Here is a 24576-nt window from a genome sequence, read left to right as displayed (position 1 = left end):
TTGACATCTTTTCCTTTTAGATTTACTGTTTTTGACCTTTTTGTGTATCCTTAACCACTCTGGCAGTCTGAAAAAATCTATGAAACCCTTTTCAGATGAATATTTAAAATGCATGAGTAAGATACGTATGATTCAAGAGAAACTAATTATATTGAAATAAAAATATATTATCCCTTCTAAATGAAATCCCCTCTCAATGACATCTTAAGAACCTCTGTTCTAGGTACTTTCTGATTCCAGTGCATTGTATGTTGCAAATACTTAATAAATTATTTTTTCATTCATTCATTCATTTATTTACTCATTCCCCTGTGATTTTTCTAGTTCTTTTCATAACTGTCTAACAGTCCCTCTCTGTCTTATTCAGTGGTTCCTTATCTTAAAATTCCTCATGGTTTTACCATCACCCCCTGTAGTTATCATCTCTCCTCATACTGTGTCTCAGGTACCTTATTTAATGGCACAATTTCAATGACTCCTTCTATGAAGAAGACGTATAAATCTATGCGCTCCTCTCTTGAACTCCATATCCATTTCTGAAACTGCCTACCATATGTCAGCACCCTAGTGTTCCACTACCATCTTAAACTCAACATATACCCCAACTAAGCTTATTATCTTTTCCCAAAAATGTGTTTCGTACTCTTACTTTAGTTGTTCTGTCTATAAAATACTATTCACCAAATTTACCATTTCAAAACCTTCACAATTTGGCTCCAACTAATCTTTTTCAGATTTGTTTTACATTATTCTCTCACGGCAGCAGTTCAGTCATTTTCAGTCATGTTCAACTCTTTGTGACCCCATCTGGGGTTTTCTTGGCAAGAATATGGGAGTGGTTTGTATTCCTTTCTCACTCTCATTTTACGGATGAAGAAACTGAGGCAAACAGGGTTAAGTGACTTACTTGGGGTCACACAGCTAACAGGTATCTAAGGCTGGATTTGCACTTAGGAAAATGAGTCTTCCTGCCTCCAGGTCTGGCACTTTATCCACTGCACTGCACACTCTATATTCCAGGTAAATGAGTTGATTTTTGTTAATCAATCTTGGAAGTTTTTCCCTAGGATCTACAGAAGGTTGTTCCTTGTGACTCTGATATGCTTCTTTCTCACCTCTACTTAGAAAACTTTAAGGCTCAACTCAGGTGCTGCCTCTTATGGGAACTCTTTCATGATCCCTTCAGTCACTGATACTCTATCCCTCCTCAAATTATCTTGCACTTACTTCTTGTTGGGTTAAATATTGAATAGCCTTTATCAGGAAAATGCAAGCTCATTAAAAGTCAGAATTGTTGCTCATTTTTGGCTTCCTATCCTCAGGTTTCACATGCAGCAAGTACTTAATAAATGCTGTTAAATTAAATAGAGTTTAGTTAACTTATGAGTCAAAATAATTTTTTGGCTTTAGGATTAAATATAATCCTAACAATTTCATATTAATAGCAGCTAATATATCAATGTTCGTAGTGTCTCTCAGGCATGTAACATTTTTGAATGGCTTTAGAAGCTGCTATCTCTTGCAAGATCATGCCACATAATAATTCAATTCTCTTTTTTTTCCCCCTTAGTGACAGATATCCATCCTTGTCCTTTATCAAGTTCCTATGATAAAATAATGGACACTTGGGATTCTTCACTAGTTCATCCTCATTTATAAGTGATTTTGGACTCCCCAATGTAAGTGTCAGATCTAATGAAGTTTAAGGCAGCAGCTACAGTTATGAAGTTTCCATGAGCCTCAATCCATCAAATTACATGCCAGATGAGCTCAAGAGACAATGGGCCAAAGGCTTAGAGTGAATTGAATAAAACTATGGGCTTCACAATTAATCCCTAATCTTTTTGTATAATCTCAGGAACATTTTTATTTTCTTTTCGTAACTACATAATTAAGTTCTTAATTCATAGGAGGATCCTGACTCACTTTTTCACTATCTATGTACTTCAACCACCTCTTTATTCTCTAGTAAAAATAAGGACAAAGGACATTGCACTGGAAGGCTCATGGTCTACTTTCAACTCTATCTGGAGATCATGTGACCAACTAAGGTCATAAAACCTTTCTGAGTTGCATTATTGTTGTTCTTCCTTCATTCTGAAAGAGGACCAATGACATCAGAATTAGCATGAATTGGATTTAAGTAAGGCAGAGCTGCACAAAGTCATCAGCCCCACTCTTTCCTCTAGAGTCAGCAGAGTCCAGTGGCAAGACAAAAGTCAAGATGACTGGCAATGGCTCAGGATGCAGTGGGACACGTTGGACTTTTTAAACAAAGGTCTTTCTCATGTTCCAGCCTGTCTAAGGCAATTCGAATTTAGTGATTAAGGGCTAGGCAAGAATTGAGACAAAAGGTAGCCTAGTTTGCCTTCACGAAAGAATCAATCTGGGAGGGGAAGACCCTCAAAGTCTCTGGCCAGAACAGAAAACAATTGCTATTTACACTCACTCTGAGTCATGGGCCAGGGGGGTTAATGGGATGATTTCCAAAGTCCTATTCAAGCCAGAAAGATCAGGGTTCAAGCCCATTTCTGGCATACTGGCTATATGAGCCTAGGTAAATCATTTAGCCTTTCAGTGGTAGCAAACTCAAAAACAAACAAACAAACAAACTACAAAAACAAGGGCCACTAAACCATAAGTAGGGATCATGGTAGAGTACCTAGTCCTGAGCTGTAATATTACTTATGTTTTATTGTATTTTTACTTATTTAGTTAAATATATACCTATTAGTTTTTTAATCTGGGTCAGGCCACACAAGCAAGTGTTCAGGCTACAGGCCAGGCTATGTATTTGACACCTCCGCTTTAGACAACTCTCTGAAAGTCTAAATTGCAGAAAAGGTGCTGACCTGAATTAGTTAAAGGGAGTATCATCACTCCAGACTTCCCTTTGCCAATGAAATCACAAGTCAAGGTCCTATGTCTATTTGAGTTCTCCTTCTATGGACGTGGAGCACAGTAGGTATTTAGCAAGTGCTTGTTGCTTGATTAATAGATTGCTTGAGCACATCTGAATTTAATGATGTAATATTTAATCATCTTCAATCAAAATTTCATTTCAAATAATTTTTTTTTCAATGGCAGAGGTAAATTACATTGCTCCAGTGTTGGTATGGAAACTTTTATTCACCACTTAATCTAAAAGTGACATGCCTAAGACTATTTTAACACTTTTTAAAAGTTTATGAATAAGGATAGGTTTAGGGACTGGACTTATCATTACATCCATACAGGAAACTCCATTGATGAGGAAATTTCCTCTACCATTCAGGTTAGCATCTCGTCTGTGATCTATAATCATAGAAAGCTGGTCAGAACACTGAGAGGTCAGACGATTTGTTCTGGGTCATGAAGTCAATTAGTTTCAAAGGTTGAACTTGAACCCGGTTCTTCCTAGATCTGAGGATGCTTCTTTATTAATTATGTCATGCTGCTTTTCAGACATGATAAATAGTATGTGAATGTGTGGCAAGATGTCTTACTAGTCTAAATCAGAATGTCGTAAATCACAGGTGTAAAGGTAGAAGGAACCTCAAAATCCATGTCTCATCTACCCCTTACAATGAGGAATTGAGGTTCAGTGTGGCTAAATGGCTTTCCTGAGTTAACCCTAGGAGCTGAAATGGGATTTGAACACAGGTCTCATAATTCCAAATTTAACTTTCTTCCCATTGCACCAGAGTGTGCCTCTCAAGGCTTTGTTTGTGTATTTCTACAGACATGGAATTGGACTTAGAAGAAGTTAGGGATGTTTGGGGGTCATCTGCTATTCATTCGTAAGCTCCTAGAAGGCAGGGACTGTCTTTTGCTTCTTTTCGTATTCCCAGTAGCTAGCACAGTGCATGGCACATAGTAAGCATTTGATAAATGCTAATTGAAATGAATTGAATCTGTGTTATCTTGTTAGGACAGTCAATATCACGAAGGGAGAATACTGTTTTTGTCCACCAAATGTGTCTTGGTTCCATTGTTCATGAGACACTGAGAATGTGGTATAGTCTATGGAGTGCTTTATTTAGTATCAGTAGGATTAAGTTCTACTTCAAGCTGCTTATTAGCTGTGTGATGGGAAAGTTATTTGACCTATTAGAGCCTATGTCAACCTTTCAACACTATATAAATGTAAGAAACCAAATCTTGGTTAGACAGGCCATTTTTGTGACACAATATGCTGGTGAATTTAATTCTTCACAAGAAAGTAAATTCCTCAGTTTGCAGTTTAGTTAGTTAGAGCAGGTTAAAATGGAATTCTATGCTAGATATTAACCTACAAAATACATCAGAATATTTTTAGTCGTGCAAAACAGCGGTCCTTGAAGCCTTATGGTATTAAACATGGGAATGACTGCAAATCAGAATTTTATTAATGACCAGGAGTGAATTAACCTATTCTTGAGATTTCATGAACCTTATCTCTCTCAAGAAGAAGCCATCCAAGTCATGGCCTATATGGGCCTTCATTTCTTCTTCTCCAATGATCTCTCTTTTTTAGGTCATTGGTCTATATCAGGCAAACCCATTAGGAATTGGCCAGAGATGACTCACTTATATCACAGGACAACTATCTTAGAGGAAGGACATTCAGTTAATATCAAATCAGTTGAAAGCTGAACCCAGAGGGAGGCAACCTTCCTCCTTGAAGTAAATGTCATGAATTTGCATTGGCAGAATGCTCAATTTATTACCTTTTTATAAAGTCAGGGAATATATAAATTATCATGAATTTCCTTGGTCAAATAAAGTCTCCTCCATATCACCTCACTGAAAAAGGGTGAATATTTCAATTTCTGTAAATTTTAAGTGGTAGTGTATTTCTAGAGCAAATTGAAAAGGTTAGGTAGTTTGGGAATGGAATTAGGCCTTGCTCCATTCTATGGTCTTATTTTAATGAAAGTCAATGGCACTAGACCCTAAATTGTTTAATGTCTCTTAGTTAGAAGTTAAGGGTTGGGTTTATATATTTAAAATCCAAAAGAACGATAATGGCTTTTGGTTGTTTTAAGGGGTCTGTCAGGTTATCAGAAATGATTGCTCTAAACATTTCTTGTTTTTCCTACTTTAAAAAATTACTGATTTTTTTGCTTATTTGTTTTTATATCGTCTTCTTTTCTAAATGTCCTTTCCTTCCCACCCTGACCTTCCACCTCCACTGAACCAATACTTTCCATAGGAGAAAAAAAAAGGAAAAAGAAAAAAATGAAGGGAGAAAGGGAAGACACCAAGAACAAAGCAGGAAAGGAAAAAAGGATGGGTGGAAGGAAGGAAGGAAGAAGGGAAGGAGGGAGGGAAAGAGGAAGGAAAGAAAAGAAGGAAGGAAGGAAGGAAAAAAAGGAGGAAAATACTTTAGCAAAAGTAACTTACATAAACTGACTTACAGTATTTGTGATAGGATGTACCCATAGCTCTCTACCTCTACAAAAACAAACCAAACAACAAAACAAAATGCTACAATTTAATTTAAAAAGATAAAAAGCTAGAGTGGGAGCGTTGGTTTTGAAGCCTACTTAGACAAGTCCCCAGGCAGCTAGGTGGCAAAATGGATAGAGTATTAGGCCTGAAGTCAGGAAGTTTTATCTTCATGAGTTCAAATCTGATCTCAGACCCTTATTAGTTGTGTGACCGTGGGCAAGTCATTTAATCTGGTTTGCCTCAGTTTCCTCACCTCTAAACTTATTTGGAGAAGGAAATGGCAAACCATTCCAGTATCTTTACTAAGTAAACTCCAAATAAGGTCATAAAGAGTCAGACATGATGGAACAACAATTAAACAAGTGCCCAAATCATAAATATGCCAGAAAAGACAGACTTATAGTGAAGGTCATATAATAATGACTTGAATGCAGATCATGGAGGGATAACTTGTAATCAGACTTCACTGTGCTACCTGCCAAATGCTGAATGCGCATCTTTTAAATAAAAGGATTATCTATTCATAAATTAGGACATCTACCTGGTGTTAGATCATTCCTTTACAACTGCAAAAAGCAAAGGCTGTGGATGTCCCAGAGGAGAGACTAAGGAAGTTTGGAGGCCTCTGTGTTTAATAAAGTATTATCTCTTGGGATTTTCCTCAAATTGTCCATCGTCATTGCAAGAGGAGACTAAAGAACATTCACAGAGTGACAAAGTCCATTAAAGCCCCCAGTAACTAGATGACTTTTAGGAACGTCCAGTCATTTCTCCATTGTCTGCCTCTTCTTCCTCTCCCTCCTAGCTGACACCTAAAAAAAACAGCACAAGGGACTCACAGGATCAGATGCAATGGCCACCACAAATCATAGCATGCACCCCCTTAATTTTACCGAGACCTTAGGAAGTAAAATGACTTACCTCAGGTCATGGAGCTAACAAATAACAAGGCCAGATTTCATATCCAAGTTCTTTGATTCCACCTTCAGTGCTCTTTTACTTTACCTCACTCCCAATTCACTGAATGATTGAGCAATTGCCTTTTAGAACAGGTTTTCTTAACTTGGGAACCATCAACCTTTAAAAAATGTATTTCACTATAATTTGTTTTCTTTGTAATCCTATGTATTTTAACTTACACATTAAAAAAAAAAAAACCTGAGGAAGTAGTCCACAGCCTATACCAGACTATCAAAGGGGTCTATGACACAAATGAAAATAAGAATGTGCTCTGGGGAAATCCCACCTAACCCATGCTATGGCTTGTTTTCACCTACTTAGAAAACTCAATGGATGCAGTGATTGTCTACTGACTTCCTTAGCTTTGCTCTAAAATTGAAGGAAGAAAATAAACTGAAATTCTACTCATCAGCTCAGAGAGAGACAAGGGTTTCATATTCTGCCCTCTCTGATGACTCAATGGAGAATCAGGAATGTCTTGGTCGTGGTTATCTTTACTATGTTACAGCAGATGAAGCAAACAAGTTCAATTTGTGCCTGGTTGTTATTGATGCACCGAAGTTTCCTGCAGAGGAGCTGTGGTTCTATTATTCACTGCACCAGAATAAGCTAACATCCACTGCAGGTGGAACCTAGAAAGGTACCAGTGAACATAATTTTATAATTTCCCTTATTCTACATGTAAAAGGTTTCCAAGTTCAAATTCTCCCTTGTTTGGAACTGCATGTACCTCTGTGTGTGTGTGTGTGTGTGTGTGTGTGTGCCTGTGTGTGTGTGCATGTATGTGTGTGTGTGTGTATTTATTCCACTAGCTTAAAAAATTCACTGCAAACATCTTTACAAGAGACCTTTTTTGCTCACTTGGCTTTAACTATAAATAAACCCTTTGCTTGCTGCAATCCCTTGACTGCCAGTCCTCCAAATATTCCATGCCAGTTACAAAGCTTCTGTTTCTTCCTCTGCTATTTCATTTTCTCAGAAGATATTTCTATCAAGCGCTTCTAAAAATGACTGAGAGGAGGGAGAAAGAGAAGACTGGAGGCAGAGATGGGAAAAGCATGAAAAGATTTTTTCTTCTTTATTTTTTTGTTTTTCATCCCTCTATGAGTTTTTTTTTTTAAATTAAGAAGAAGAAACTATGGGGAATTTCAAGTTTCCTTGATTTATACACTGATTCTCTGGGCCTTGGTTACCACAATACCAAATCACAATTTAAAAAAATCAATTAAGAAATGAATGGTAATAGTACTAAATAACTTTCTAAGTATTTGTAAAAATGCATGAATTAATTTTTTGTTAAAAATCTCCTTAGAACTGAAAAAAATGGCATTGATTATAATGTGGGCCAAGGTGAAATCTGAGTTGCAGGTTAGTTGTGTGTTCCAAAGGTTTTTCTGCTTGGTGATTTCATCATTGTCGGTGTTGAATAAGAAATCAAGGCTTTAGGAAATTGGAAGCAAGCATCTAGTCAGGTGAAGTTAACAACTTTACTTTTCATTTTTTAAATTAATTAATCAATTAATTTTTAGTTTTCAACATTCATTTCCATAAGATTTTGAGTTCCAAATTTTCTCCCCATCTCTCTCCTCCCCCAACTCCAAGACAGTATGCATTCTGAATACCCTTTCCCTTAATGTGCCCTCTATAGCTGCTCCCACTTCTTGTATCCCCTTCCCCTTCTATTTTCCTGTAGGGCAGGGTAGATTTCCATAGCCCATTGCCTGTATGTTTTATTTTCCAGTTGCATGTAAAAACAATGTTTAACATTTGTTTTTATTTGTTTTTATTTTTTTATTAATTTATTTTGATTTATCAATAATCGCTTCCATATGCTTTTGAGTTTAAAATTTTTCTTCCCCTTCCTCCCCACCACCCTCCCCAAGACAGCGCACAATCTGATATAGGCTATACATTTACATTCATATTAAACATATTTTCACACTAGTGATGTTGTAAGTAGAAATTAAAACCAATAGGAGGAACCATCAGAAAGAGGAAACAAAACTCAATAGAAGAGAAAAAAAATAACAATTTGGCTTCCATAGTTCTTTCTGTGGGTGTGGATAGCATTTTCTATCACAAGGCCTCTGGAGATGTCTTAGATCCTTGCATTGTCAGGAAGGGTTAAGTTTATCAATATTAGTCATCACACAACACGGCTGTTATTGTGTACAATGTTCTCTTGGTTCTGCTCACTTCACTCAGCATCAGACCATACAAGTCTTTCCAGGTTTTTCTGAAGTCAGCCTGTTCATCATTTCTTATAGCACAATAGTATTCCATCACATTCATATACCACAATGTGCTCAGCCATTCCCCAATTGATGGGCATCCTCTCAATTTCCAATTCTTTGCCACCACAAAAAGAGCTGCTATGAATATTTTTGTACATGTAAGTCTTTTTCCCATTAGTGTGATCTCTTTAGGATATAGCCCTAGAAGTGCTATTGCTGGGTCAAAGGGTATGCACACTTTTATAGCCCTTTGGGCATAGTTCCAAATTGCTCTCCAAAATGGTTTGATCATTTCACAACTCCACCAACAATGCATTAGTGTTCCAATTTTCCCACGTCTTCTCCAACATTTATCATTTTCCTGTTTTGTCATGTTGGTCATTCTGATGTTTGTTGTGGTACCTCAGAGTTGTCTTGATTTGCATTTCTCTAATCAATAGTGATTTAGAGCATTTTTTCATCTGACTACAGATGGCTTTCATTTCTTCATCTGAGAACTGTCTGTTCATATCCTTTGGCCATTTATCAATTGGAGAATGGCTTGTATTCTTATAAATTTGACTTAATTCTCTATATATTTTAGAAATGAGGCACTTATCAGAGAGACTGGTTGCAAAAATTCTTTCCCAATTTTCTACCTTCCTTCTAATCTTAGTTGCATTGGCTTTGTTTATACAAAAACTTTTCAATTTAATATAATCAAAATTATCTATTTTGCTTTTTGTAATGTTTTCTATCTCCTGTTTGGTCATGAATTCTTCTGTTGGCCATAGATCTGACAGGTAAATTATTCCTTGCTCTCTCAGTTTGCTTATAATATCAGCCTTTATATCTAAATCATGTACCCATTTTGACTTTATTTTGGTATATGGTGTGAGATTTTGGTCTATGCCTAGTTTCTGCCATACTCTTTTCCAGTTTTCCCAGTAGTTTTTTTCAAAGAGTGGGTTCTTATCCCAGAAGCTGGGGTCTTTGGGTTTATCAAATAATGTATTACTATAGTCATTGACTACTGTGTCTTCCATACTTAACCTATTCCACTGATACACCACTCTATTTCTTAGCCTGTACCAAGCAGTTTTGATGATTGCTGCTTTGTAATACAATTTAAGATCTGGAATGGCTAGGCCACCTTCCCCTGCATTTCTTTTCATTAGCTGACTTGATATTCTGGATCTTTTGTTCTTCCAAATGAATCTTGTTATTATTTTTTCTAACTCTATAAAATAATTTTTGGTGTTTGATTGGTATGGCACTGAATAAGCAAATTAGCTTAGGTAGAATTGTCATTTTTATTATATTAGCTCGGCCTACCCATGAGCTACTGATGTTTTTCCAATTATTTAGATCTGACTTTATTTGTGTGAAAAGTGTTTTGTAATTGTGTTCATAGAGTTCCTGGGTTTGTTTCGGGAGGTAGACTCCTAAATATTTTATAATGTCTACAGTAACTTTAAATGGAATTTTTCTTTCTATCTCTTGCTGTTGGGTTTTGTTGGTAATATATAGAAATGCCAATGATTTATGTGGGTTTATTTTATAGCCTGCAACTTTGCTAAAGTTGTTTATTATTTCAAGTAGTGTTTTACTTGATTCTCTGGGATTCTCTAAGTATAACATCATGTCATCTGCAAAGAGTGATAGCTTTGTTTCTTCTTTGCCTATTCTAATGCCTTCAATGTCTTTTTCTTCTCTTATTGCTAAAGCTAATGTTTCCAGTATGATGTTGAATAACAGTGGTGATAATGGATATCCTTGTTTCACCTCCGATCTTATTGGAAATGCTTCTAGCTTGTCCCCATTACATATTATGCTTGCTGAAGGTTTTAGATAGATGCTATTTATTATTTTAAGGAAGACTCCATTTATACCTATGCTCTCTAGTGTTTTTAATAGGAATGGGTGTTGTATTTTGTCAAAAGCTTTTTCTGCATCTATTGAGATGATCATGTGGTTTCTGTTAGTTTTGGTGTTGATATGATGGATTATGCTGATAGTTTTCCTTATATTGAACCAGCCCTGTGTTATAAAGCCTACCTGGTCATAGTGTATTATTTGTGTGATAAGTTGCTGTAATCTATTTGCTAATATTTTGTTTAAAATTTTTGCATCTGTATTCATTAGAGAAATTGGTCTGTAATTTTCTTTCTCTGTTTTTACTCTTCCTGGTTTAGGTATCAGCACCATATTTGTATCATAAAAAGAATTTGGTAAGATTCCTCCTTTACCTATTTTACCAAATAGTCTATACAGTATTGGAATTAATTGTTCTTTAAATGTTTGATAGAATTCACATGTAAATCCATCTGGCCCTGAAGATTTTCTAGGGAGTTCATCAATGACTTGTTCAATTTCTTTTTCTGAGATAGGGTTATTTAAGTATTTTGCTTCCTCTTCTGTTAATCTGGGCAATTTATATTTTTTTGTAAATATATACATTTCACTAAGATTGTCAAATTTGTTGGCATGTAGTTGGGCAAAATAATTCCTAATTGTTGTTTTAATTTCCTCTTCCTTGGTGGTAGTTTCACCCTTTTCATTCTTGATACTAGTAATTTGGTTTTTTTCTTTCTTTTTTTTTAATTAGATTAACTAAAGGTTTATCTATTTTATTGGTTTTTTCATAAAACCAGCTCTTAGTTTTATTTATTAGTTCAATAGTTTTCTTAATTTCAATTTTATTCATTTTTCCTTTTGGTTTTCAATATTTATAATTTGGTGTTTAATTGAGGATTTTTAATTTCTTCTTTTTCTAGTTTTTTTAGTTGTATGCCCAATTCATTGAGCTCCTCTTTTTCTATTTTATTTATGTGAGCATTTAGAGATATAAAACTTCCCCTAAGAACTGCTTTTGCTGCATTCCATAAGTTTTGGTGTGTTGTCTCATTATTGTCATTCTCTTGAATGAAATTATTGATTGTTTCTATGATTTGTTGTTTGACCCAATCATTTTTTAGAATTAGATTATTTAGTTTCCAATTATTTTTCAGTCTATCTTTCCATGGCCCTTTATTACCTATAATTTTTATTGCATCATGATCTGAAAAGGATGCATTTAATATTTCTGCCTTTCTGCATTGGATTGTGAGGTTTTTATGCCCTAGTACATGGTCAATTTTTGTGTATGTGCCATGTACTGCTGAGAAAAAAGTATATTCATTTCCATCCCCATTCAATTTTCTCTAGATGTCTATCATATCTAACTTTTCTAATGTTCTATTCACCTCCTTAACTTCTTTCTCATTTATTTTGTAGTTAGATTTATCTAGTTCAGAGAGGCGGAGGTTGAGGTCCCCCACTAGTATAGTTTTGCATCTATTTCTTCCTGTAACTCCCTGAACTTCTCCTCTAAGAATCTGCATGCTATACTATTTGGTACATATATGTTTAGTAATGATATTACCTCATTGTCTATGGTGCCTTTTAACAGGATGTAGTTTCCTTCCTTATCTCTTTTGATAAGATGTATTTTTGCTTTTGTTTTGTCTGAGATCAGGATTGCTACCCCTGCTTTTTTTACTTCAGCTGAAGCATAATATATTTTGCTCCAGCCTTATACCTTTACCCTGTATGTGTGACTCTTTTTCAAATGTGTTTCCTGTGAACAACATATTGTAGGATTATGGTTTTTAATCCAACCTGCAATACGCTTCCATTTTATGGGAGAGTTCATCCCATTCACATTTACAGTTATGATTACTATCTGCGTCTTTTTCTCCATCGTTTCTCCCCCCATTTATGCTTTTCTTTCTCTTTTCTCCTTTCTCCCCCTAACATTTGTTTTTAAAGCTTTGGTTTCCAAATTCTCTCCCATCCTCCCTCACCAACCAGCCTCATTGAAATGAGAAACAACTCGAAACAGGTTATACATGTGTAGTCATGTAAGACACTTCCATAGTAGTCATGCTGTGGAAAACTAACTACATTTCCCTTCATCCTATCCCACCCTATCCCCATTTATTCTATTCTCTCTTTTGACCCCTCAGAAGTGTTTGCTTCTGATTACGCCCTCCTCCAATCTGCCCTCCCCTCTATCATCCCCCTGCTCTCTTATGCCCCCCCCCCATTTTCCTGTAGGGTAAGATAGATTTCTATATCCAATTGAGTATTTATGTTTTTCCCTCCTTAAGCCAAATCCAATGAGAACAAGGTCCAATCATTCCCTTTCACCTTCCTCCACTTCCCCTCCACCATAAAAGCTTTTTCTTGTCTGTTTTATGTGAGATAATTTATCGCATTCTACCTCTTTTTTTAAAATTTTGTTTTTGAGGGTTTTTTTTAATATATATTATGGTAATTTTTTTTTGTTTTAAACATTTACTTCCACAAGATTTTGAGTTCCAAATTTTCACCCCATCTCACCCCTCCCCCCACCCCAAGATGGCATGCATTCTAAATACCCCCTCCCCTAGTCTGCCTTCCCTTCTATCTCGCTCCCCTTCTATCTCTCTCCCCTTCTCTTATCCCCTCCCCCACCATTTTCCTGTAGGGCAAGACAGATTTCCATACCCAATTGAGTGTGTATGTTATTCCCTCCTTAAGTCAAATTCTATGAGAATAAGATTCACTCATTCCCTCTCACCTTCTCCTGTTTCCCCTCCACTGTAAGAGCCTTTTCTTTTCTGTTTCTTTTTTTGTGAGATAATTTACCTGTTCTACCTCTCCCTTTCTCCTTTTCCTAGTATAATCCTCTCTCACCCCTTAATTTTATTCTCCAGATATGACCCCTGCATCTTCAACTCACCCTGTGCCCTTTATCTATCTATCTATATCTATATATATATATATACATATAATTTTTTCCCCTCCAACTACCCTAATACTGACAAAGATCTCATGAGCTACAAATATCATCTTTCCATGCAGGAATGTAAACATTTCAACCATAGTAAGTCTCTTATGATTTTCTTTTTCCTGTTTACCTCTTTATGTTCCACTTGAGACTTGTATTTGAAAATCAAATTTTCTATTCAGCTCTGGTCTTTTCATCAAGTATGCTTGAAAGTCCTCTATTTCACTGAATGACCATTTTTTCCCCTGCAGGATTATACTCAGTTTTGCTGGGTAGGTGATTCTTGGTTGTAATCCTATCTCTTTTGCCCTCCGGAATATTATATTCTATGCCCTGCGGTCCCTTATTGTAGAAGCAGCTAAATCTTGTGTTATCCTGATTGTGTTTCCACAATACTTGAATTGTTTCTTTCTGGCTGCTTGTAATATTTTCTCCTTGACCTGGGAACTCTGGAATTTGGCTACAATATTCCTAGGAGTTTTCCTTTGGGGATCTCTTTCAGGAGGAGATTGGTGGATTCTTTCAATTTCTATTTTGCCCTCTGGTTCTAAAATATCAGGGCAGTTTTCCTTGATCATTTCTTGAAAGATGATGTCTAGGTTCTTTCTTTGATCACGGCTTTCAGATAGTCCAATAATTTTTAAATTCTCTCTCCTGGATCTATTTTCCAGGTCAGTTGTTTTTCCAATGAGATATTTCACACTGTTTTCTAATTTTTCATTCTTTTCGATTTGTTTTACAGTGTCTTGATTTCTCATAAAATCACTAGCTTCCAATTGATCTATTCTAATTTTTAAGGAAGTATTTTCTTCAGTAAGCTTTTGGACTTCCTTTTCCATTTGGCCAATTTTGCTTTTTAGGGCAATCTTCTCCTCATTGGCTTTTTGGACCTCTTTTGCCATTTGGGTTAGGCTATTTTTTAAGGTGTTATTTTCTTCAGTATTTTTTGGGTCTCCTTTAGCAAGCTGGTGACTTGTTTTTTGTGATTTTCTTGCAAAACTCTCAGTTTTTCCTCTATTTCTCTTACTTGTTTCTCAAAATCCCTTCTGAGCTCTTCCAAGGCCTGGGACTGATTCATATTCTTCTTGGAGGTTTTGGATGTAGGAGCTTTGGCTTTGTTGTCTTTTTCTGGTTGTATGTTTTGATATTCTTTGTCACCAAAGTAAGATAATATAGTCTGACTCTTTTTGCGCTGCTTACTCTTGATCCTGGCCAATTACTTGAGTTTTAAACTCTTTGTTAAGGTAAAAGTCTGCTTCCAATGTGGACAATGTTCTGTCCCAAGATTCTGGGGTTTGTACAGCTGTTTTCAGAGATATTTCTAGGGACCTGAAAATTTTCATTTCTTCCAAGGTGCTGTGATAAGGGGCGAGGTGTTTTCTCTCCACTGCCACAAGAAGCTTCACCACACCAGCATTCCTCCTCACCCCAGGATCGCCCCTCAGAACTGTGACCCAGATCCAAGCACAAGTAAAGCAAGAGATTCCTGCTTCAGCACTGGCAAAGAGATTCCTGCAATCCCCCTCTGATCAGCCACTTGATTTCCCCTCAGTCTGTGGGCGGGAAGCTCAGGAAACCGCCTTGGCCCCAGGGGTGGCTGAGACCTAGCTCCTTCTCTCACCACTGTCACAGACTTTTTCCACTGACCTTCTAAGTTGCCTTTGGCATTCATAGGTTGAGAAGTCTGGAAATCACCACAGCTACCCATGATTCAGCCCTCTTAGACCTGCTCCAGGGTCCCTGAGGCCTGCGTGACCACATCGAACTGCGCACCTCTCCCCACCCGGCGCTATACACCTTTCCAATCAACATTCTAGGCTCTTTGGCTGGAAATTTGTTTCGCTCTGCCTTTTTGTGGGTTTTACTGCTTTAGAATTTGTTTAGAGCCATTATTTATAGGTATTTGGAGGGGTTTGGGGGGAGGGCTCAAGCAAGTCACTGCTTTCCTTCTGCCATCTTGGCTCCACCCCATCATTCTACCTCTTCCTTTCTCCTCCCATTATAATCCTCTCTCACTCCTTAATTTTATTCTCCAGATATCACACCCTCATCTTCAACTTACCCGGTACCATGTATCTATCTATCTGTCTATCTATCTATCTATCTATCTATCTATCTATCTATCTATCTATCTATCTACCTATACATATAAATTTTTTCCCTCCAACTATCCTAATACTGACAAAGGTCTCATGAACTACAAATATCAACTTTCCACACAGGAATGTAAACAGTTCAACTTTAATAAGTCCCTTAAGATTTCTATTTCCTATTTACCTTTTCATGCTTCTCTTGAGTCTTGTATTTGAAAGTCAAATTTTCTATTCAGCTCTCGTCTTTTCATCAAGAATGCTTGAAAGTCCTCTATTTCACTGAATATCAATTTTCCCCCATGAAAGATTATACTCAGTTTTGCTGGGTAGATGATTCTTGGTTGTAGTCCTATCTTCTTTGCCCTCCAGAAAATCGTATTCTAAGCCCTCTGGTCCCCTAATATAGAAGCTGCTAAATCTTGTGTTATCCTGTTTGTGTTTCCATAATATTTGAATTGTTTCTTTCTGGCTGCTTGCAATATTTTCTCCTTGACCTGGAAACTCTGGAATTTAGCTATAATATTCCTAGGAGTTTTCCTTTGGGGATCTCTTTCAGGAGGTGATTGGTGGATTCTTTCCATTTCTATTTTACCCTCTGGTTCTAGAACATTAGGGCAAAGAGATTCCTGCAGTCCCCCTCTGATCAGCAACTTGATTCCCCCTCAGTCTGTGGGCCAGAAGCTCAGGAAGCAGCCGTTGCTCTGGGGCCTCACTCAGGGACTAGGACTGGGACCAAGCTTCTCTCTCATCTCAGTCACAGTCTTTTCCTACTGACCTTCTAAGTTGTCTAACTGCCACAGTTACCTGTGATTCAATCCTCTGACGTCTGCTTCAGGTTTGCTGAGACCTGTTTTGCCTGCTTGTCCATGCAGAACTTCATTCCTCTCCCTGCCTGTGCAATATACATTTCTGATCAACCATCCAAGTTGTCTTGGGCTGGAAATGTGTTTCACTCTGTCTTTTTGTGGGTTCTGCTGCTTTAGAATTTGTTTAGAGCCATTTTTTACAGATAATCAGAGGGGTTTGGGTGAGTGCTCAAGCAAGTCACTACTTTTACTCTGCCATCTTGGCTCCGCCCTCTCTGAGCATTTCTTAATTGTCCAATAAGAAAGTTGGAACATTAGGGCTATGTTAGGGAAAGAATATTGGACTAAGATACAGAAGATCTAGGTTTCAATCCCATCTTTACCATGGACTAGCTGTGTTATGTTGGGCAAGGCACGTGACCTTGTCTGGCTTTTTATTTCCACACCCCTAAAATGAAAGGGTTGGATGAAAGAATCTAAGTTACCTTCCCGGTCTTACATGCTGAGTCTATGAGACAGTTACAAAAGAAGTCACTTCCAAGTGTCATGAAGATGACATTCTCTCACAAGACATTCTTTTCATCTTTTGCCCAAGTGCTTCTTCATGTCTTTTGAAGTTGTACAGGTTTGATTATTCTTTTCTTTCTTACCCTTACTCATGCAATCAGTTGTCAAGTCCAATTAATTCAATATTCACAGCCTCTCACATTTCCATCCCCCATCCCCACCTTTATTTGCTGATCCTCATTACGCCTTACCTGCAACAGTGATATAGTCTCCCAAGTGGTCAACTTTGCATTTGAGCATCTCTTCTATAATAGATCCTTCACACAACTAGTAATTAATTGTCCCAATATACAGTTCTGATTACTCTTCTGCTCAAAAGCCTCCATATAACCTTTATGACAAAATAGCAATTCCTCAGCCTGATGCTTAGAACCCTTTAGCACTCATCTATCTTTTTCTTTCACATTCCCCTTAATATAATCTACATTCAACAATTTTATTATTTCTCTGTCTTGTCCTCTCTAACCTTTGTGCCTTAGGTCATATTCCACTTTATGCCTAAAACACAGTCCTACCTCATCTCTGCTTAATAAAAAAATAAATAAATAAATAAAAAATATTTTCCTTCAAGGCCCAGTTCAGGTGCCACTTCTTTCATGAAGATTTCCCTGAATTTCCCCAACTAAAATTTCTCTCTTCCTCCTCACATTTCTTAGAGCGCTTATTCTAGATTTCTCCTTTACCCTGAACAAATATATCTTGTATCATAATTATTTAGGGCTCTAATGTGTTCTCATTTTTTCACTACATACTTCATGAGGTCAGCAGAGACTATGCTACTGTTCATTGTTTTATCTCTTCCAATCTTTAGTATAATGTCATATAATGGTGGGTACTTAATAGTAAGTCCATTGATGCCCTGCTATTACTCCTTCTTTGATTAGTTGTTTTGGTGATTCACTCCCTCTCTCCACTGGTTTTGGGAATTGCCTTACTTTTCATTGGTCCCTAAAGATGTTTCCCTGGGCCATGAGTTTGTTTCTTTTGTTCTTACTTTGATATTACTACTCCTGGAAATTTCTACATTGGCAACCAGAAGGATTATAGCCTGAAAATACCCAGCCTACTCCCTTTCCCATTCTTGTGGCTATGCAGATTCATGCAGTGACAATAACCAGTTTCTGAATTTAACTGGACATTGAGTATATAAACTAGAGGGTGAATTATTGCTTAAAAACATTAAATCGTAAGATCTATAGCTCCTCTTTATCTCACACCTTAGGTTTCATCTTTCAGGCTAAATAATTCTAAATATTCACTGAACATAGTAACTATTTAATGCGGACACATAATTTGTTGGACACATCAGAAAGTGAAAAAGAAACAGACCAAGTACTCCCGAATGGAGCTTGTACACAATCTTTTCCTGAAACTTCTCCCACATCCTTAAAGTCAAAGAGATAAGGAGAGGGGAAGGAAGAAGGGAATAAGCATTTATGAAGTAACTGCCATGTGTGGGGCACTGTGTTATGTTTCCCCAAGTCAGTTCTGTATTCATACTTTATCAAGAGAAACAAGAAGTGTATGTGTGTGTGTGTGTGTGTGTGAGTGTGTGTGTGTGTCTGTGTGTGTGTCTGTGTCTGTGTGTGTGTGTGAAAGAGAGAGAGAGAGAGAGACCGAAAGGGGAGGAGAGAGACTATGCTTTCCTTTCCACTTAATCCACAAACAGAATTTTTACCAATGGCCAGCTCTGGGTTATTTGTAGTTGGATCTTGTCTCTGCGTAATGGTCCCTGATGATTTCACACTGGTTTTGGCCCTTGACTCAATCACCACAGGTGAGGGTGAGGGCTACTGTCACAGGCAGCTCAGGGGTCTAACTCCCAACAATCTGTATAGCATGTAAGGGTCCTCAGTCTAACTGCAGCTGCCGTCTTTGTTCCAAGCACCCTGGAAAATGTTAGACAGAAAATAGTTCTTGGGAGAAAATGAAAAGAAAATGGGAATCCTTAATATGTGTATACCCATACACAGATTTTACTATTTCTTGATATCTTGATAGTCTATTCTCCCAAGAGGACTTCTGCCTTTCCCTCTCACCCCAATTTCTCATGTAGTGACATGTCAATGTAAAAATCCTCACTATATATGCACAGCTCAATCTTTCCTTTTTTTTCCCTTTTTTTCCTTTTTTTTTCTCTTTTTTCCCTTTTTTAATTTCCTTTGGAGATCTCTTTCAGGAGGAGATCTGTGGATTCTTTCAATTTCTATTTTGCCCTCTGGTTCTAAAATATCAGGGCAGTTTTCCTTGATCATTTCTTGAAAGATGAGGTCTAGGTTCTTTCTTTGATCACGGCTTTCAGATAGTCCAATAATTTTAAAATTCTCTCTCCTGGATCTATCTTCCAGGTCAGTTGTTTTTCCAATGAGATATTTCACATTGTTTTCTAATTTTTCATTCTTTTCGATTTGTTTTACAGTGTCTTGATTTCTCATAAAGTCACTAGCTTCCAATTGCTCTATTCTAATTTTTAAGGAAGTATTTTCTTCAGTAATCTTTTGGACTTCCTTTTCCATTTGGCCAATTTCGTTTTTTAAGGCATTCTTCTCATTGGCCTTTTGGACCTCTTTTGCCATTTGGGTTAGGCTATTTTTTAAGGTGTTATTTTCTTCAGTATTTTTTTGGGTCTCCTTTAGCAAGCTGTTGACTTGTTTTTCATGATTTTCCTGCATCACTCTCATTTCTCTTCCCAGTTTTTCCTCTACTTCTCTTACTTGCTTCTCAAAATCCCTTTTGAGCTCTTCCAAGGCCTGGGACTGATTCATATTTTTCTTGGAGGCTTTGGATATAGGAGCTTTTACTTTGTTGTCTTCTCCTGGTTGTATGTTTTGATCTTCTTTGGCACCAAAGTAAGATAATATAGTCTGACTCTTTTTGTGCTGCTTACTCATGATCCTGGCCAATTACTTGAGTTTTAAGTTCTTTGTTAAGGTAAGAGTCTGCTTCCAATGTGGAGAATTTTAGAGAGTTTTTAAGTTTCAGGGGTCTTAAGGGAGGAGAACACCAATAAACCACCAAAAGAAACATCATTTGAATTTCATTTAACAAAAAATCTGTTTCAGAAGAATGGAAAAAACAAAGTGGGCATTAAATGCCATGTCATAAATAACCTTCATCAATTTACTTTTTACTGGATCAATTAGCTTTAGAATGAAGAGGCTGAAAATTGTAATAAGCCCAGTAACTCTTCTTAGTCTGGCAAATAGAGTGCTTGGAAGAGTGTGTCATGAATAGCTTCAAGAGTGAAAAATTTCATCTATGTTTTAAAAAAGTTTTCTTCCCATACAACCTTGTTTGGAACAAATGAGATATTTGTAAAGCACAGTGCCTGGCACATCACAGGCAGTTAATAAATGCTTATTTTCCCCTTCTCCTTGTGCCCCACCTCTGAAAGTTGCTACCTGAGTGGCCATGGGCAACTCATTCACGTTTTCAGCTTCAATTTCCTCATCAGTAAAATGAGGTTAATACCTACAGCACCAAATTCATGAAGTTGTTGCAAAGCATATATATGTACATATGTATATCTATATTTGCAAACTTTAAATTGATACATAAATGTCAGTTCTTATTGCTGCTGTCTATATTATCTTTGTACCAAGTTCAATTTTTAGAGTAATTCTTCAAATAACTTGGAGGCTGATCAAGTCAATCTGAATGTAGGCCAAGATTTTAAATGGTGCTGAAATGGGACAAGGGCTTAATGTTTCTCTTTAGATCTTTGATTTACAACTTTTATGACTACTCCACCCTAATCTTTAACCTATCACAGTCATTCAGCCTGAAACTCTATCACACACACACACACACACACACACACTGCACACAAATTGACAACCATAATGGAGTTTCTTCAAACATGTTGTAACCTGAACATCAAAAACATCTTGGAAAATGATGTTAATTAATCATCATCAATCATATTGTAGATAGTGGTTTCACCTGTCTAGGATGGAATGATTAGCTCTTCTAAGAGATGGGATAAGTGACCAAGTAATCAGGGGTGGGGACCCTGTGGCCTCAAGGCTACATGTGGCCATCTAGGTCCTCAAGTGCAGCCCTTTTGAATCCTACAATGCTTTCACAAGACATCTTTCTGTACCCTTGACTCAATATTAATTTGCCATAGTGGACAGCCAAAGATGGCCTTCACCTTGGTCTTTTTAATATGCTCTTTCTCCATTAAGAGATATGGAGGTGTTTTAGACAACTTAAAAATCATGATTTTTGCTTCATGCTTGCCAACTTTTTGAGCATGTCTTAGAGTCTTCTTAAATGACAACTTGAGAAAAGGCAGGCTAACTATTTGAGGCTAACCAGGCATGATTTTATCTGAGAGACCAAAATATGAAATTAACCTGGCAAAAGCAAGTTCCTTATGTCAGAGGTTAGCCTATATCTATTCATACCATCTCTATTACTGATAAATGGTAAGAAAAAAAATAACAGAGGAAACAAATTCAAACTTAGAAAATTATTTGAAGTGTGGTTTAAATTTATGCTTGAGATCTATTTGTTTCCACTTCAGAGAACCTACCGATGAATTCCTTTTTTTGCATGACAACCTACTTATTAAAAAGTAATTTACACTTTTAGAGCATAGTTTTCATGTCCTAAAATCCTGTCTACTCTTACATAAATCTGATATAGATGATTTATCTGTAGTTTTCCCTCAGATGTCTACTGTGCAGAATGGAGACTGCATCAGTCAGTCAACAAGCATTTATTAAGTGTTTAATCTGTTCTTGGAATTATAGTGAGAACCAAATATACAAGGAAAAGCAATAACAAGTCCTGCCTTCAAGAAGCTCCAATTCTAATGGGACAGAAAACTTGAAAATAAATACAAGATATATACAGAGCAGATGAGAGGTAGTTTCAAAAGGGAAGGCAGTAGCATTTGGGGAGTATTGGGGTGGAGGGGGAGGAGAATCAGCAAAGACTCCCTAGGTAGAATCTGAGATGAATCTTGAAGGAATCCAAGAAAACTAAGACATAGTGGTGAGAAGGGAGAATGACATTTGAGAAATGGAGACAACTGGTGCAAAAGCATGGGGGTGTGAGATATTGTTTCATGTGAGAGGAACAGAAAGTGCACCAGTGTAGCTGTATCATAGAGTGTGGGGGCAAAGTATAAGAATATTGGAAAGGTCAACAAAGGGCCAAACTATGAAAAGTTTAAATGGCAAATAAAGGACTTGTTATTTAATCCTGGAAGTAAAAGGGAGCCACTAGATTTTACTGAACAGGAAAGTGATATGGTCAAATCTACATTTTAACAAAATCATTTTAAGTAGAGAATGAATTGGAGTATAGACAGACTTCAATCTGGGAGACTAATTAGAATTTTTTTTTTGAAAAGTCCAGATAAGAGATGATGACGGTCTGAAGTAGGTAGTGCTGATGTGATTAGTGAGAATAAGGGTTATACAAGAGATAATTTTCCTTAGAACTAGTTCTGAATACTTCACGCCCATGCTCAAAAATCTTTGGTGGCTCCCTATTGATATAGAATATTTTTTCTTGATATATAAAGAGTTTTACAATATGCTTACAATCTCTCCTTCTGGCCTTATTTTATATGCTTATTCACAATCTCTGAATTCTAAGAAAAGTGGACTACTAGTCTTTCCATGAATTCCATATTCCATTAAGACTTTAGTAGAGACTTTGAAAAGTGTATTATTCTGAAGTCAGAGAAATTAGGTTCAAATAGTATCTCTGACAGTTACTACCTATGTTATGTTGGACAAGGGTAGCTACGTAGTGCAGTGGATAGGGCACCAGGCCTGGAGTCAGGAAGATTCATCTTCATGAGGTCACATCTGACCTCAGACATTTACTGGCTGTGTGACCCTAGGCAAGTCACTTCACCCTGTTAATCTCAGCTTCCTCAGCAGTAAAGAGCTGGAGAAGGAAATGTCAAACTACTCCAGCATCTTTGCCAAGAAAACCTAAATGCAGTCATGAAGAGCAGAACATGACTGAAATGACTGAACAACATGACCTTAGACAAGTCACTTAAACTATGGGATTCAGTTAACTCATGTAAAATGGGGGGGGGGGTTGAACTAGATGGTCTTTAGTATCCCCTTCTAGCTTTAGCTCAATGATCCTATGATATCCCACCACCATGTATTCTTGCAAGTCATGCTCCATACCCTTTACATAGACTTCTTTCTCATCTCTAGTTCTCAGAATTCTTGTCTTCACTCAAAGCTAAGCTCAACCACCTCCTCCATTAAGACTTCTTTGATTTCCTTCTATAGTTGTTAAATCTCTCCTTCAAATCTCTTTTATCCTATTCTATACTATAAAACATGTATGCGTTGGTTATCTACCTCCCCACCCCTCCCATGTAAGTTATTAGGAGAAAAAAAGATTTTTATTTTCTTTATATTTCCTTTGTTGGCATTCTAGTATGATTTTCTCTACCTTATTTTAATATTAACTGGTCAGGTTGTTGTTCTCAGAAAAGCTCTGGACTCCAGCATTCTAGCACCAGTTCTACCATTAAGTAGCTGTGAGATTTGGTACAGGTCACCTGAAATCCTTGGGCCATCATTTCCTCCTCTGTAAAATGAGTCATTGAAGGGAAGAAAATGAAGTAAGAATAAAAAAGGGAAAAAAAAGTTACACGATAACTTTAATACCTATTTAAAAGGAAGAGCAAATTGTATATAATAGATTTGCAGTTTCAAGTGCCATCCTCTTTTTTTATTCTACTTGTTATGGAAATATTTGTGTTATTTAATCAATTAAAAATAAAAATTTTAAAAATGAAAGCTTTGGCAAAAAAAAAAATGAACTCTAAGAAAAAAATGAGGTATTGAGCAAGGTGAGTTTTAAGGTTGCTTCCAGATTTGACATTATACCACTCTGTACCCACCTGGTCTCTTTAACCATAATAAGACATTTCATCTTATATGCGATAAATTCTTAGTAACATAAGTCAGACTTTTTTTTTCCAATAGGCATAGAAACAGTCACATCCATATTCTCCTACAAAAAATGTCCATTTATTGATTCCATTGGACTGGCAGTGAAAATGCCCAACTGAGCGTAGAATAGGTCACCAACAGAGGGTTAGGTGACTAAGGCTCAGAAGAATAGGCAATCTATTAATTGCTCTTTTGCCCCTTGAAAAGGGCTTGTAATTTTATTGTTGATAAGGTCTGGACAGTAACATAGTAGAACAAGGCCCAGCACACGTTTTAAAAGATTCAATTAACCTAAGAGCAAAGTAACTTTGGCCATAGATAGAAAGGCTAATTAAAAGTAGGAAAAGTCTCTCCTTGGAGAAGGGAGATTATATGTGCAGGCCACTGTCAGTCATGGCTGCTATATAGATTAATTTTACATAACTGGAAGACTTTGGATGGAGGGAATGGTGCTCAATTGCCTTTGTAGAAATGGTACAGACATAAATACAAAATGCATCAGTAATATGCTAATTCAAATTTAAAACAAAAAATGAAATAAAATGTGAGAGGGGCCCATAAAGAAATTGTTCTAGTAGCTTAAAACAAGACAAATTCAGGTTTAGTGCAAGATGTGCATTGGAATCTGACTAGAAAAGATAGATCTGAAAAAAATCTATATATAGTTTTAAAAAACAGGTTGCATAGTGAAAGCTTTAACTAATTAATATAAAATAATTCAAAACAGAAATTATGATTAAAAAAGAAAGAGAGGGGAATTACAAATAGTTT

This window comes from Vombatus ursinus, unplaced genomic scaffold, assembly GCF_900497805.2.
Source record: "Vombatus ursinus unplaced genomic scaffold, bare-nosed wombat genome assembly UNPS02014797.1, whole genome shotgun sequence".
In the NCBI taxonomy this organism is placed as follows: domain Eukaryota; kingdom Metazoa; phylum Chordata; class Mammalia; order Diprotodontia; family Vombatidae; genus Vombatus; species Vombatus ursinus.
The sequence above is the reverse complement of the archived record's forward strand: the minus strand, read 5'-3'. Positions refer to the sequence as shown.